The sequence below is a fragment of the Xiphophorus couchianus genome, chromosome 11, assembly GCF_001444195.1.
Source record: "Xiphophorus couchianus chromosome 11, X_couchianus-1.0, whole genome shotgun sequence".
Lineage (NCBI taxonomy): Eukaryota > Metazoa > Chordata > Actinopteri > Cyprinodontiformes > Poeciliidae > Xiphophorus > Xiphophorus couchianus.
Genome location: NC_040238.1, coordinates 23,836,487 through 23,851,261, shown reverse-complemented (window position 1 = coordinate 23,851,261; position 14,775 = coordinate 23,836,487). Strand labels below are relative to the sequence as shown.

The 14,775-nt window shown below is 38.3% G+C and overlaps 1 protein-coding gene across 6 annotated transcripts in view; it reads right to left on the bottom strand.

Moving 5' to 3' along the window:
• The window catches only part of LOC114152793 (active breakpoint cluster region-related protein), a 130,120-nt gene that overhangs the window by 27,502 nt on the left and 87,843 nt on the right, over positions 1–14,775 (bottom strand). The window lies entirely within an intron of this gene.

Below are 14,775 nucleotides of genomic sequence, written 5' to 3'. Positions count from 1 at the left end.
CGCTCTAAAGCCCTGATTAAGTATTTATTTCATCACCTTTTAATGTCTTGTCAGGACGTTTTATGATAAACCAGCACAAAATGGTATATAATTATAAAGTTGAAGGTAGAACGGGAAAAAACCTGACCATTTGCAGATATTTTCATAGAGAATTTCTAAAATATTCCAAAGGCTGGGAAGCTGAATTACCTACACATAATGATACTTGAAAGACTAGTGACTGGCTTTTCCAAAAGCAGCCAATCCTGGAGCATCTTTACTTTCCATGGTGCTGATTGGCTGTTCCCCAGAGACTATGCACTGCAAAAACACAAAATCTTACCAAGTATTTTTGGTCTAGTTTCTAGTGCACTTGAAATAAAACAAGTGCACTAGATCTAGATATAGGAGCTTGTTTTAAGTCAATAATTTCTTAATATTGATGAAATGGGTTAGCATATATTAAGAAGTTATTTACTTAAAATAAGCTCCAATATTTTGTTGAAAAGTTACTTATAAACTAGTTTTGTCTTATTGCAACTATGTTAAACTATTCACACTAGAAACCAGACCAAAAACACTTGGTAAGATTTTGTGTTTTTGCAGTGTAGCTGATAGTTTCCACTGTGTATTAATGGATTTTAAAGGTATATTTAGAGTTTGAGCTATAAGAAGCTATAAGAGTTGTTATACTGGATTTCAAGTATTTGCAGATTTCAGTTATTTGAGAGCAGCTGTGGTCCCTAACTTCACAAATAGGACTCCACTCTAAATAATTTTGACTGTGCTTTTCTAACACATGAATTGACGTTGATCTAAACAATTCCTGGGTAGAGCTGGCCGTAAATTGATCTGTCACATAACATCACAACATGTACTACAAGGAGTATGACTACATTTGATAGGCACCGAATATTGGCAATTCTCCATAGCACACTTGTTTCACATTCCTTAGTTAGAAATAGAACAGATAATTTTATGCAAGCTTTAGTGATTAGAAAACCAGTACCAGTTCTTAACGTCTGCACAGTTGGACAGGAAACAGGCTTTTTCTCTCCCTTGCCTTGGGACAGGAAGTAATAAATCAGGTTCAAACGGCTGGCACAGCTCACAGTTCTGCCATATGAACGGCATAATGTCAATTGGGATCGTACCCTCAGCAATAACTCTGAGGAACAACAATAACGTGAATTCTGAAATCTTAAATAATCCCTGGGACTGTAGAGTCTGTAAACAAAGTATTTTATTAGTCGTGCAATATACACTGGGTCTTCAAAATGTCAAATTAAAATAGCACAACTAAGCATAAGCTTCTTCTCATACTAGGGTTAAATGTCAATGTTAGGTCAAGAGACTAAAAACAGTATTTTAGGGCTTTGGGGCTCCAATTAAAGAGCCTTAAAAGCCTGGGAAAGATTACTAATGAGCAGTCGGTTGCTCTGTCTGTACTTTGTTCTCTCTGTCCTGTGGAGTTATCATGAGCACATGCTTAAGGCTGGGAGCTTATGAACACTGGAGTTTTCCACAGAGTAACACAGAAATAAGCTTTGCAGTAACTGATTAAGAACCTCACTGTTTCATAGTCGTACGGTGCAGAGCAAAAAGACGAGATCTAAGAAACTCACATTTCAAATAAACTGTCTTATTGAAGAATTAGACATACACGAATTCTTAATATATTGTACACCATCAGTTATATTGGTCCAGGCATCAAGAAACCTTAAAATGATACATCTCTATATTTTAACTAGGCCTATCTCAATTAGGATTCTGTATCTGAGATACCAATCAGAGTCATTAGTCTATTTATTCAAATCAGCAGGATGTAATATTTTACAGTACAGGAAAACAACAAGTATTACATCCTGATAATACGTAGCCTATATTGAAATACTTTTTGTTGAGTTCAACTTATCTCACCTTCCAATGATGTTCTGTATCTGTTCTGTATACCATGCTGTGGTATCTGTCATTTCTTGACAGATAATGTTTTCCAACAGGAGTTTCTGTAGACCCAATTTAGAGCTTTACTTTGTAGTATGACTTTTTATTTGCAGAAAATGACAAATCTGACAAATATACTGTATTTTCAGATCTCAAATAACATAAAGGAAGAAAAAACTGTATTAAGAGTAATTGGGAAAATGCTTGAAGAGGTATCTTAACGTTTTCCAGAAGTGCAACTAAGGCTTTTGGGGTCAACTTAGGTTCTCATAAACTTTTCCATTTTGGCATAATCTTTAATAAATAATGGCACAGTGAAAAGGGATGTGTGTGGTTCTGAAAACTTGAGGTGAGGTTTATTTTTGAACAGAGTCGTAAGTCAGATCATGCAGTTGTTGGAATCCTGGAGTTAATAGAAGGTGTACTTTCTTTTTACCATGAACATGGATAGTATTAGAATCTGCTATGGTGTTCAAGCTATTGCAACACTCTGTCGTAACATCCGAACTGCTGTAGATTTCATCAAGGCTGTAGGGGAATGTGGGATGTCGGTAATCCCACTGACACACTGCACTAAATTCTTAGTGAGGCTTCTGGGGAAACATTTAGCAAAACATTTTCCTCAGCTGTCAAGATGTAAGGAGTCATAAAATGTACCGAGATCACTCTGAAATGTTACGACTCAAGATACTTTACAAGTTTTATATGTCATGTTTTGTAGATGACTATGGTTTCCTAAAAATAAAGGTTATGTACTGCATATCATTGCTGAGGAAGACGGGTAAGTTTATTTATCGAAGTAATTTTCTCTATTAAAGGGATAATATGGCTACAATAAAACAGAATACAAGAAGTTTACAGTCTATTTTTCTTTTACATTCATGATGTAGACTGATACTTTGTGGTGTCCTTTCCATCACATCTCCAAAACAGATTTCAGAAAGGATCACCTTTCCAACACCATGATGTGTGGAACCACAAACAACTGAGCAGAGCATCAGAACAATGTGGTGACTGATTAAAAGCTTCACATCACATTCTGCAGGGTAGTGTGTGTGTGTGTGTGTGTGTGTGTGTGTGTGTGTGTGCGCGCGTGTGTGTGTGTGTGTGTGTGTGTGTGTGTGTGTGTGGAGGGGTTCACAAAGAGTTGAAGAACAAATTTCAACTCCTCCAGGAATGGCTCTGATCTCCTGGCTTACCACTTTAAAAGATAGACCAGGCTCTCAGAGCATGGACACAGCACATTTCCAAGGCACACTTACTTTAAAACTGGCCAAAAACAACATGAGGAAGAGGAAGAAAGTATTCTGGTCCTGCTGGGGTTTAGAAAATTTAAAAAAAACAAAAAAACAATAAGTTGAAGCTGGTGGTGGAAACCAGAATCTGCAAGTAATGTGAAATCTGATTATGGAAAGAGAAGGCAGCGAGACACTCAGGGCTGTTTATGTAAATCTAGTCCTTACTGGAAACTTGTTTTTGTTTACCACAAAGATCCGTCCTTGAAATGAAAAAAAAAATCATAATTACTACAGCTAGTGTAGAGCCCTCTTGCTTAATACATATTAGTCCACATATATATTATTGCTATATTTCCATCATGTGAACAGAGGCTGTGATCAGAATTTCTACAAGGAGACTGAAAATCTTTAGCTAGATTAGCCATTATTGGTGCCCATACGCAATTGCACATGCTTTATGTGGACAGTCTGGGTGAAAAACACCCCAGCCTTGTATTTTTTAAATGAGTATTAGGTTGTGTAAAATCAAAAGCAGCATACATAGGAAGATATTTAAAAATATGTATTTTCAGTGTTCATGTCTACAAATCATGGAAGCTGTGAGAGAGGGAGAGAGAGCAGATAACCAAAAGTCCAAAAAAGGAAAAAGCTTCTTTTGAACTTTTCAACTCTTACCGTTGAAGAAAATGCTGAACTTGGACATGTTGGTATCCTTCTGGAAATCTTTCAGTAAAGACAGGCATTTTATTCTCAGGAGAATACACAAGAAGACTGCCCTCCAGTAATGCTAGCAACATGGGTTGGCATTTATCGTATCGTTTATCACTAGGGCTGTAACGATTCCTCGAATGATTCGAGTACCTTAATTATTAAAATTCCTCGAGGAAAATTTATCTGCCTCTAAGCTTTGTTAAATTATGTTTTATTCAGCACACCGTGACCCGCCGGGGTCATTATTTGTGGTGGGCAACATTGTCACTTCTGCCTATGAGTTGTTGCTACGTGGTAGCAGGATGATGTTGAATTTTCACGCATTTTACCAGGTTTTGGGGGAAAAATAAGCACTGTTAAGTTGTGTGGTGCGAGGCTGGGAGTATGAGAGCGAACGGTAGGAAGAGCGCTGAAATAATTTATAGAGTACTCGATTACTAAAATATTCTTTTACAACAGTCCTATTTATCATCATAAATTTCTTGTCGTGACAGAAATTCTGACTTTATAGTTGTCACAGTAAATTCCAATTAAATGATGTTTAAACACTCCCCCAAAACTGTGCTTATTGTTGGGATTATTTCAAAAAAAAATTTCAAAATCTTTATCCAATCGATGTTGATTTTATGCATTGATCCAACATCAACTCTAACTGTAACTATTAACCCCAGGTAGAAGTGGTAATAGATCAAAGGTCCGGTCCCAAAGCAGAAGTGGGTGTTGACCAAAGAGGGATTTAACAGAACCAGAGCTCTGGAGAATCTTTGATAATCCTTGGGACAGAGCTTCACAGTGTCCTGGCAGACAGTTCGCAGCATGAAATGAGCTTTGTCCCTCTGAGAGTCAAACTGGGACTGCGATGAGAAAAGACGAGGTGATTCTTTTGTCATCTGTTGTCAATAACTGTACAGCTTGAGGACAGCTGAGGAATGAGGTTTGTGTGAGGAATAACAAGAGGAGAAGAAGATCTTGAACTGGAGTGTTTTTTCCCCCACAAAGTTGCAGGTTACAAAACAAGAAAAGCTGTCGCAGAGGACATGGTCAAATGGAACAAATTATTCTTAGACTGACATGCATTGTCTGCTATTCCTTTCTTTATTTGCAGAGGAACGGCTTTGTTTGGGAAATCTGGGTAAGAAAGTTAAAGATGACAAAGTGAGTCAATAAGAAAAGCCCTTCAGAAACAGCTAGCGGATCCTGATGGGCATCAACACAAAAAAACTGAATCTCTTTTAGTCGTACTGAGAGCCTCCCTCATGCACCTATCAATTATATCTGGATGCAGTTCACTGTTCAAGCATCTGCAAACCCCTCTTTCAGGCAATTATTTCTGAACTCTGACTCTTCCATCTGACAAACGGGTGGTGGTAAGTGCACACCCAGATTCATGGTGTCCCTCTCTGGAGAGCATTTCATTTCTCAGGCTGTGACGAGCTCCTTTGTTCTCACTTTAACTCCCAGCATCCCATAATTGGCCACCATCTGGGGCTTTCATTCCTATTCTCTTCCCCCTGATCCGACGTCTTTGTTTCCCTCCCACCGCCTGCTCCACATGTGCCACATGTGCATGTTTCTGGTAGGAAATCATACATCTGTTGCGTATCCATTAGACTTTCCTGAAAGATTATGTAATCTTATAATGAGGACTGATTATCAAGACGGACGTCCTTAGACTTCATAGTTATTTTCTGTAGTAGTGTTTTTATGAAGAAAGAGAGAGAGACATGTGGGATAAGGGACAGATGACATTATGAAGGAAGTCCCGTTGAGGTCCTTCGGCCTTTAAGTGACCTTTTAACATTGTGCTTTTGTTCTGTCACTTGGGTACACTCATCAAAAAGATTCTCAGCTTAACTCTTCCTACACATGTCACAGTGCACTGTTCATCTCTGCTGAAGCAGAAGCATGTCTAACGCCTCCGACTTCTAGAGGCCAGCAGCAGTTTGGGAATTTGTGAACTTGTCACCGGCTGGATTCTGGATTTAGTTAGACGTTTTCTTATCATTGGCAGTATAGCAGTCACCACTAAGAATGTATTCTGTGGCCGATCTCTGGTAATGTAAAGCTGCGACTTGCCAAGACTGATATGAACATATTCAGATTTTTATTTATGGATTGCAATATAGGTACAGCCCTTGGTTTTCTAGCCCTTTGTGTCAAACCAGCCATATTAAATCAAAACCATTAGTGTATTTTAATTAAATGCAATGCTTCCTCAGTAGTTTGGGTGAATTAGCCTACAAGCAAGTTCCCCAACTCTGCCTCTGATTCCATATTGTGGAACATGTTGGGGTTCCACAAGGTTCAGTACCGGGCCTATTAAATTATCCAGTTCCTGATGGTCGACGTTAATTTTTAACCAAACCCAGTGCTGTTCCAAGCTTTTCTATGTAAAAAGTTAATAACTAACTGCTGCTCCAAAGCTGTGAGACTCTTTAGACTTTGTTTTGCTGACTGCAGACACCCATAAAAGCAAGTTGAAAACCTTTTTCCTGTGAGGCTTTTATGTCACCATATTACTGAGAATGTTTTCATTTAGCTTGTACTGCTTGCAGCTTAATTTTACTTGTCTTCTACAGCTCTTTGATGTGCTTTATGAATATAGTTTGCTGATAAAAGATTCAATTAAAGTTTTTTTTTTAGATAGCACACATATAATAATGACTTAAAGACGAGCAAAAGATTTCCAGAATTGTTTCACTTAAAATTGTTTACATTTTGCAGCATCAGAACATCAGATCAAAACTATCCAAACAAAATAAAAATGATGAAACCATGTGTGCTTTGTCTTTGTATAATATAGCAGCTAGCTTAGGCAGGTCAGCAGCCGAAGCTCATCTGTTGACATGAAAAAACAAGTTTATCTGATGTTTGGCATGAACTGTTTGAATATAGTTCGTTAGAATGAGCGTATTCCCGAGGCGGAGGTGGGGAGGCGTTGTTAGGTTTTTAACGGGGACAAAAAGGCTACAGACGTGAGAGTTGTGATGGATGAACCCCTCTGTTGGATTATGACAAGGAAATCATCGAGATCCATCAAAACACTGCTATCAGCTTCACTGATCAAGGACCCACTGATGAGGAAGTTGGCTTAATTGGGACTCCTCATCAATAAAGAAAAAATGCCATATGCTGTAACAGGAGGAGTGTGAAAGATGAGACTAATTAAAAAACATAGTTGCTGAGGAAAACGGCACATTGCAGGAAAATGGTTAAAGAAATAAAGCTTCAATACGAAGAAATAATGCTTTTGTTTGTCTTATTATTGGCTATTTCAAATGAATGTCCACAACCCTGGTAGCTAAAGCTCCAACACACACATCTCGCCAAACAAGAGGCCTGAGCTAATAAACACAGAGTATTACTGCTGGTAATTCATATCATTTACAATGAATTACCCCATCACCCAGTTGTGTGTGCATGCGAGCCTGTGGTTTGTCCCCCGAGCAGTAGAGCACGAGAGCAGAGCCCCATCTGTTAGTGTTGTTGACAGCTGTGTGTAAGATTGCGTGTGTATGACCGCAGGGGGCGTGTAGGGTGGGAACATGACGGATCGCAGCGTCGAATGACGGGGGGTGAGAGGGGAGCGGATACAAAATAAATGACTCCATGTATTAGTTGCTAATTTATATCAATACTTACACACTGAAGCATGACACAAACACACACACTCATTAAAATCACCCCAATTCTGTGCTCAAAACAAACACAGCGTAAAATACCACAACTCTGTTAGTCCCAAGGGGAAGACATTTTGAACAAAAGTGACATATATTAAAAAAAGAAAAATAAAGGTTGAGAGTTTTAGGCATAAATTCCATAAAAGCAGCGTTTTCTAAATTTCACTGCCCTGCCTACCTAATGTTAGCGCAGTGACTAGAGACTAGACCAGAGGTAAAGATGCATAAATCAGCCGGTGATCGTCTGACTGATGACTGGTCAGTTGGAAGCTCAAACGTTTGGAGAAAGTAAGACTAGTTGTATTTTTTGTTTCAGTGAGGTGTTAAAATGAAGACAGAAAAAGCACAAAGATGTAAAGGAGCTATTGGCTACATTCACACAGCATGGAAATGTGACCCAAATTAGCCTTTTTTGCCCGTTTGCAAACAATATGTGCCTTTTTTTACTGCAGTCTGAATGGCCCATCTATTCACACCCCCAAAAATGCTGCATTTTATTCGACGTTTATGTCATTGGCGTGAAACATGCGTTATAATTCTGCACCATAAAAAAGCAGATGTGGTAAACCATTACGTAAACAATGACAGAAAATTATAATTATGAACTTATGGAAGAAGTCTGCGTCAGTGAATCGCACCGCATCACAATCTGCCCACTCTTGGTTCTGACTACACATCCAGATTGCAGTCAATGATCCACGAAACGCCGTTGCTATTAGATGTGTTTTCTTTTTTATTAGCTTCCATCATATTATGATCTTGTGACCACAGGCTTTCATCAGTGTATAAACTTTAAAATCGATCCATAATCAACTCCATCCATTATTACTTCTGTGAACAACGTGCTGCTGTGTGACGTCTACGTACTTTGTCAATAAACATGAAAGACTTTGCAAATTTTGACAGCCCTTCTGTAAATCTACTTTCTTTGTAATGTGCACATTGATGCTGCTGTTTAGTAACACTAATTGTGCTAATCGTTAATGCAAGATGCTAATATCAGTTTCAAGTGCCATCTCAGTATTAATCTACTCCCTGTATGAATGATTAGAGACCCCTCGCAGCAGGATGTTAGAATAATCTTCTAAATGAATGCGGTCCTTGTATTTTCCTACTTTGCAGATAAACCAGAGACCAGAACTCCGCCACAAATTTCTAATGAGTGCAATCAGATCGTAATTAGACGTCCTGGCTTGTACGTTTAGTTTGAAAGTGAATTCTCCAGATGATCGCCCCTGCTCCCTTTCCCAGCAGCTGCATTTCCCCCCAATAAAACCCCTCCGTACAGCAAGCCAAACTTTGCATTTAATGCCCCCATGTAGAATTATAGGAGCCCTCCTCTCTAAAGTGGAAATGAAAGTGCTCGCCTCAAACTTTACAACCCCTCAGCACCCACAGCTTCACATTACTGCAACGTCGAGCTAATGCATGTAGCCCTGTCCACCACTGCAAGTTTCAGGGAGAGAGAGAGAAAAGTTAAAGCTCTCAAAGACAAACAACTTTATCGCCCTTGTGTCCGTTTGTAAACGTAATCCAACTTTTCTGGCTCTCGTTATTTCTGGGAAGCTGCTCAGGACTATCAGGTTACAACTCGCCGAGGCCCCCAGGGCACGCTGGGTGAGGTGGTGTCCCTCTGCAACTCCACAGGAGATCCCAGATAATGAAATATAAGCTGCAGCAATGCGCGACGAACAAAAGCGGGGATACTGAAGATAGCACAGATGTTTTCTACAAACAACGTGGAGGACAGAACATTCAGTAACAGCACAATGTGGCGTCTGTTGGGGTCATAAGGGATTTATTTATCTCAAGGATTTCTCTGGCGAAGCCATTGACTTGTCTTAGAAGAAGACTCCCTAATAAAATTAGAATGATTTTGGTCATAAAACTCCTGAGCCACAAGAACTGAAATGCCGATTTGGAGAAAAGGGGAGGTTGGGTTTACCAGCTCAAAGAGTTGCTGAAGCTGCGCGATATGATGCATTTCTACTGGGCAAAGCACCATGTTTGTTCAGCTAAACAGTAATATAACCAGCCCTCTGAAGACAAGAGTTTTTGCTTTTTAGTAAAACAAATTCAAAGCTCGATTAAGATCCCACCATCTATTTAAGCCAACAAATAGACAAGCAGCAAAAATATTTGAGATGTTATAAAAACAAAATGTGCTAATTAACAGTATATTCAATTATGAGATATTAGATCATCAGATCTAATATCTTCTATCTGTTCCTTTTTAAACAAATTATGTAAAAATATATTTTTTCCTTCTGTTTTGACTGTCACTTGCTTGAAATAAATTAATACATTTATTGTGATAAATTTCTTATAAGAATTCTGATTTATTAATTGATAAGTTCCAATTAATGATGCTTAAGTCCATATTGCCCACACTAGTCATATGAAGATTTAGGAGGCAAAGCTTTTCCAACCTCCTATTGAGAATCCATTTTATTGAAAGACCAGAGGAGTGTAAGCCTGACTCTGTTGCCATGTGACTAAGGATTAGCAACATGACCTTAAAGGTCAGAGGTTATCTGGTTTGGTTTGAGGCTGTCAGACAGCTTCATGGTGAGAAATAAATGCTGGAATTCCTCATGTGATTAAGCATCTTCATAAAGCACACACAGGTGCACTAGTGTTTAATCTTTAAGGATTTCTCTTCTCCCACAAATGTGATTGGATGAACTCACAAGTGGAAATCATGGAAAATATACCACGTCCTAAAGCAGGAAGCGGACTACAGCCAACGGCGTAAATCCCATTTCATTATTGGGGGGGGGGACCTATAAACAGGAACATTTTTTAAGACCTATTTTTAATTTTTTGGGGGGAGGAGGGGGTCAGCAAAGTTACAGTGAAATGTAATGTTAAATGTGATTTTAAAAGTTTTTAAACCACATTCAAGCTGCAGGACCAAAAATGGCTAGTAATGCACATCAAATGTGTTTTTCTCAGTAAGCAAACTATTGAGAAATAAAACAAAAATTCAATTGTTGCTTAAATATGAGTTTTGTTCAGTCTGACTGACCTAATCTCTGCAACACCTTTACAAACATGTAAGGTTCTAAATAAAAAAAGCTTTAATGAGTAACTGCTCTTAATAAAATTTCTCATGAACATTGATTTATTGAAATGGCTGAGAACCAGCAGGTAGATAGAAATGAATATCTAGGGGGAATTCTAACTTAAACGTAACATTTAAAGCACCAGGGTGTTTATATAGAAAAAAATATTCAGATTTTATTTTGTGGTTTTAAAGGCTCTACATTGAAGACAGTGAGAAATAAAGGCAGCTTTCTGTTTTTTCTCGGCTCCCACACACAGAGCTGCCTGCCACTCCTCAGCCTCTCCCTCCCGTTTCAAACTCTTTTAATTAACTAAAAGTTAAAGAGCTAAATATGAATGAGATGTTTGTTATCTTTAACAAAAAAAACTTAAGTCTATGATAGCAGTGTTGCAGTTATGCTAATGACGCAGCTTATCAAGATTCAGCCAAAATAAGAAAATAACGAACTGCAGTCTGATCTTTATTGTTAATAAAGTGTTTCTTCTTATTGAGCAGTGAATGTAAATAAAACCTGTTACATGTCTTTAATTTTAAGTATTTACTTACTGGAGGGTTTTATGTTTGTGATACAGAGACATAACTAACAGCTAGCTCCTAGCTGTTGCTCCGCCTCCAAGTTGGACTGAACCATTGTTCTAACAATGGTAGGGGGGGTGACTAAAAATTAATTCTTATTTTTTTCTGAGATAAATGGCAGTTGAAAATGTTGCAACTTTGTTCCCCAATCAAACCGAGTCTATCAAAACTATCAGGTGTGTAAATATCCTTTGGCTCAGTCTGAAGTCTCTGAGAAGCTAAACCCAAAAAGAGAGCTAAAGAAAAAGCATATCCATCAGCATGATGCTGCCACCACCATGCGTTCACTGAAGGAACAGACTTTAAAGAAAAGAAAAGAGAAGAAACAAAAAGAAAGACAGTTACAAATGCAAACTGTCACAACTAGAACAAACGATCTAAGGCCGTGACTAAAGCATCCTCTGATGACATAAGTGCACAACTTTCTCAACAGTGGTTACAAAAAAAAAAGAGAGAGGAAAACTCACAGACCACTATGCCCATTTACGGTCAGCCAGTGTTCTGCTGTGTGTTAAATAAATCAGATGGTCTCTGGAGAGGAAAACAAAACACTGAAGGCTCCTTCCAAACTCTGTTTCATCAACAAAGCAACAAGCTCAGGTCCTGGTGTGAGTCTCTTTAGGGAAGGAATCTACACTTCACATGCCTTCCTTTGCAAGGTATGATGAAGCCTTTCCATGTCTGTTTCTTGTGTTAACACAGGCTGGATCAAAGAAGCGAAGCAGGTTATGGATTTTATTTTGAAATAAAAGAACATCTTCAATCAAGCTCATGGCAACATCCACACACAAAGTCGCTGCAGTGCAGTGGATCATTCCCGGGCAATCAGACGCTGTGATATACTATTCTATCCCCCTGAGAGCTTCACAAAGTACATGCCATTCTCCGATCGCCTTCAACAACACAGAGCCAGCGAACATGTGGCCGGGTTATTTTTATGTTTTCTTGGCTGGTGTTGGCTGGAAGCGGAAATTCCCAGCAACAGCAGCAGCATTTGGCTCGCAGACTGGTAGTCATTTCATTAAGGGTGTCAGATACGGTGCAGCTATAAATCAAAGATGAAATCTTCTAACATGACTCATTTGAAGGTGGGATTGTTGCATTTTTGACAGTCACAAAGTCGGCCTTCTATCACCTGAAGAACATTTCCAGGATTAAAGGACTAATGTCTCAGCGAGATCTAGAGAAACTCATCCATGCGTTCATCTTCAGTCGTATTGATTATTGCAGCAGCGTCTTCACAGGTCTGTCCAACAAATCAATCAAACAGCTGCAGCTGATCCAGAATGCTGCTGCTCGCGTTCTCACTAAAACCAGGAAGATAGAGCACATAACACCAGTTTTAAAGTCCCTCCACTGGCTCCCTGTAGCTCAAAGAATAGACTTTAAAATACTGTTGTTAGTTTATAAATCACTGAACGGCTTAGCACCACAATACATTAAAGATCTGCTGTTGTTGTATCAACCTTCTAGACCTCTCAGGTCTTCCGGTTCTGGTCTGCTCTGCATCCCCAGAACCAGAACCAAACGAGGAGAAGCAGCTTTCAGCATCTATGCACCACAAATTTGGAACAAACTTCCAGAAAACTGTAAAACAGATGAAACACTGACTTCTTTTAAATCTCAACTGAAAACCCATCTGTTTAGAATTGTATTTGAAATGTAATCAATTACAAATTTATTGATGTAACTTGACTTAATGATTGATTCTATATTGCATTGTGATTCTGTGTTTGTAATGATGTAAAGCACTTTGAAATGTCTTGCTGCTGAAATGTGCTATACAAATAAAATTTGATTGATTGATTGATTTAACCAAGAAAAGGGAATTTAGTTTTTCAGTAGCAGTCTATATATTTGAAGTGTCTCATACTCTGGGTGTAAAAATAGTTATATCCTTTGAACCTTTTCCACATTTGAGCACTTTAACGTTTATGTACCATATTCAGATTTCACACAACAGCTTAAGACAAAGCCACACACAATTGTAAAGTGAAAGGTTTATAAAATTCTTGAAAAAAAAGGTGTGGCGTTTATTATTCACCCCTATTTACTCTGTTTCAGAGGGACAAGAAAAAAGTTGGTGACAGAAACAACTATTAATAGTGATTAATCGAATACTGGAAAAATCAGCAATTAATTTAGTAATCGATTAATTGTTAACTGGAGTAAGCAGACTCAAAAAAGGCAATTTGCTGAAAGCTGCACCAAAAAATATATACATACATGAACTTTTCACATGTTAATTTTAATTTTTTATATGTGGATGATTCCTTTGCTACAAATGAACAAGTGCACATATGCACATATAAAATGTTTATTTTCTTATTTTAAAAAGGAATTAAATTATTTGTTTATTTGCATTTTTCAAACATTTCTAATATTGCACAAAAAAGGCTTGGTGGTTATATAAATCTGCAGAATGTGCCTTTTAAAAAAAATCAAATTAATCATCAGAATGATTGATTACTAAAATAATTGTTAGTTGCTGCCCTAACAGAAACACGTAAAAGGTCTTGAATATACATAATGAACAGTGTACAATTGGATATGCTGTGTGGAATGACAGATAAATTGCCAAAGCAAGTGATGGAATATTAAAGCTTTTAATCAATTTAAATTGCAATTGAGTCAATATTGTGCACTTTAAATGGTGAAACATGGTGGTGGTAGCTTTATGCTTTGGAAATGCTTTTCTTCAGCAGTCAGATAAAAGCTGCTAAAAGCTAAATACAGGGCAATCCTGGAAGAAAAACTTTAACTTTAAACTTTAAGGCAGCAGAACACTTGCTGCAGTTTAGATGCATAGATCCTTATGTAGAAACTAATCCCGGTTAGGTAAAGCATTCACTTACTTTGGGCTAAACTGCTAGACTGAAGCGAGCTGAGTGGATGCAAAGACGGAGAAAAAAAAAACACAGCCAGATCTGAGTGGATCATGAAGGATGCATGGTTGGTGCTGCGCTTCTGTCACTCCATTTGTTTTTCAGAGGGAATCAAAGGCAAAACTCAAGGACATAAATCTTCAAACTGAAAGGGGAAGGCATGGAAAGCCGTAGTAACAAATAAGGAATGTGAACAATAACATGCGGGTTCAACATTTTCCATCCAAAGTCGTTTTTTGTTTTAAAAAAAAAAAGATTTACAGCAGGAGATTTAGGTTTGCGGAGAAACAACAAAGCACAAGATATTTTGGAGAAGTTTCGTGTTTGCCCCACTTTCTTTGATATCTGAGGTGTGACACTTGTAAGGAAAACCTTGTCACGGATTCTACTTTTACCTGTTGACTCCGCACGCCATAAACAAATCCCCTTCAAAGGGCTTAAAAGCGACAAATACGTCCTTTGAAATGTGAAGAGCACAAGAGGGAGGGTTATAAATAAGCAGCCACACGCTCACTTCTGTGCAAGTTTGGAGGAAGAACAGGGACATCGCTGAAAGATGGGAGCGTTTCCATCCGTCAGAGGCCTCATGCTGAGAGGTACTACTGACTGAATTGTGGCAGAACTAACTGTAAAAGTTGTGCTGAATTGCAGAAAAGTTACAGAAGGAGCCAAGCTTTATTTGATTTCCCGTGACT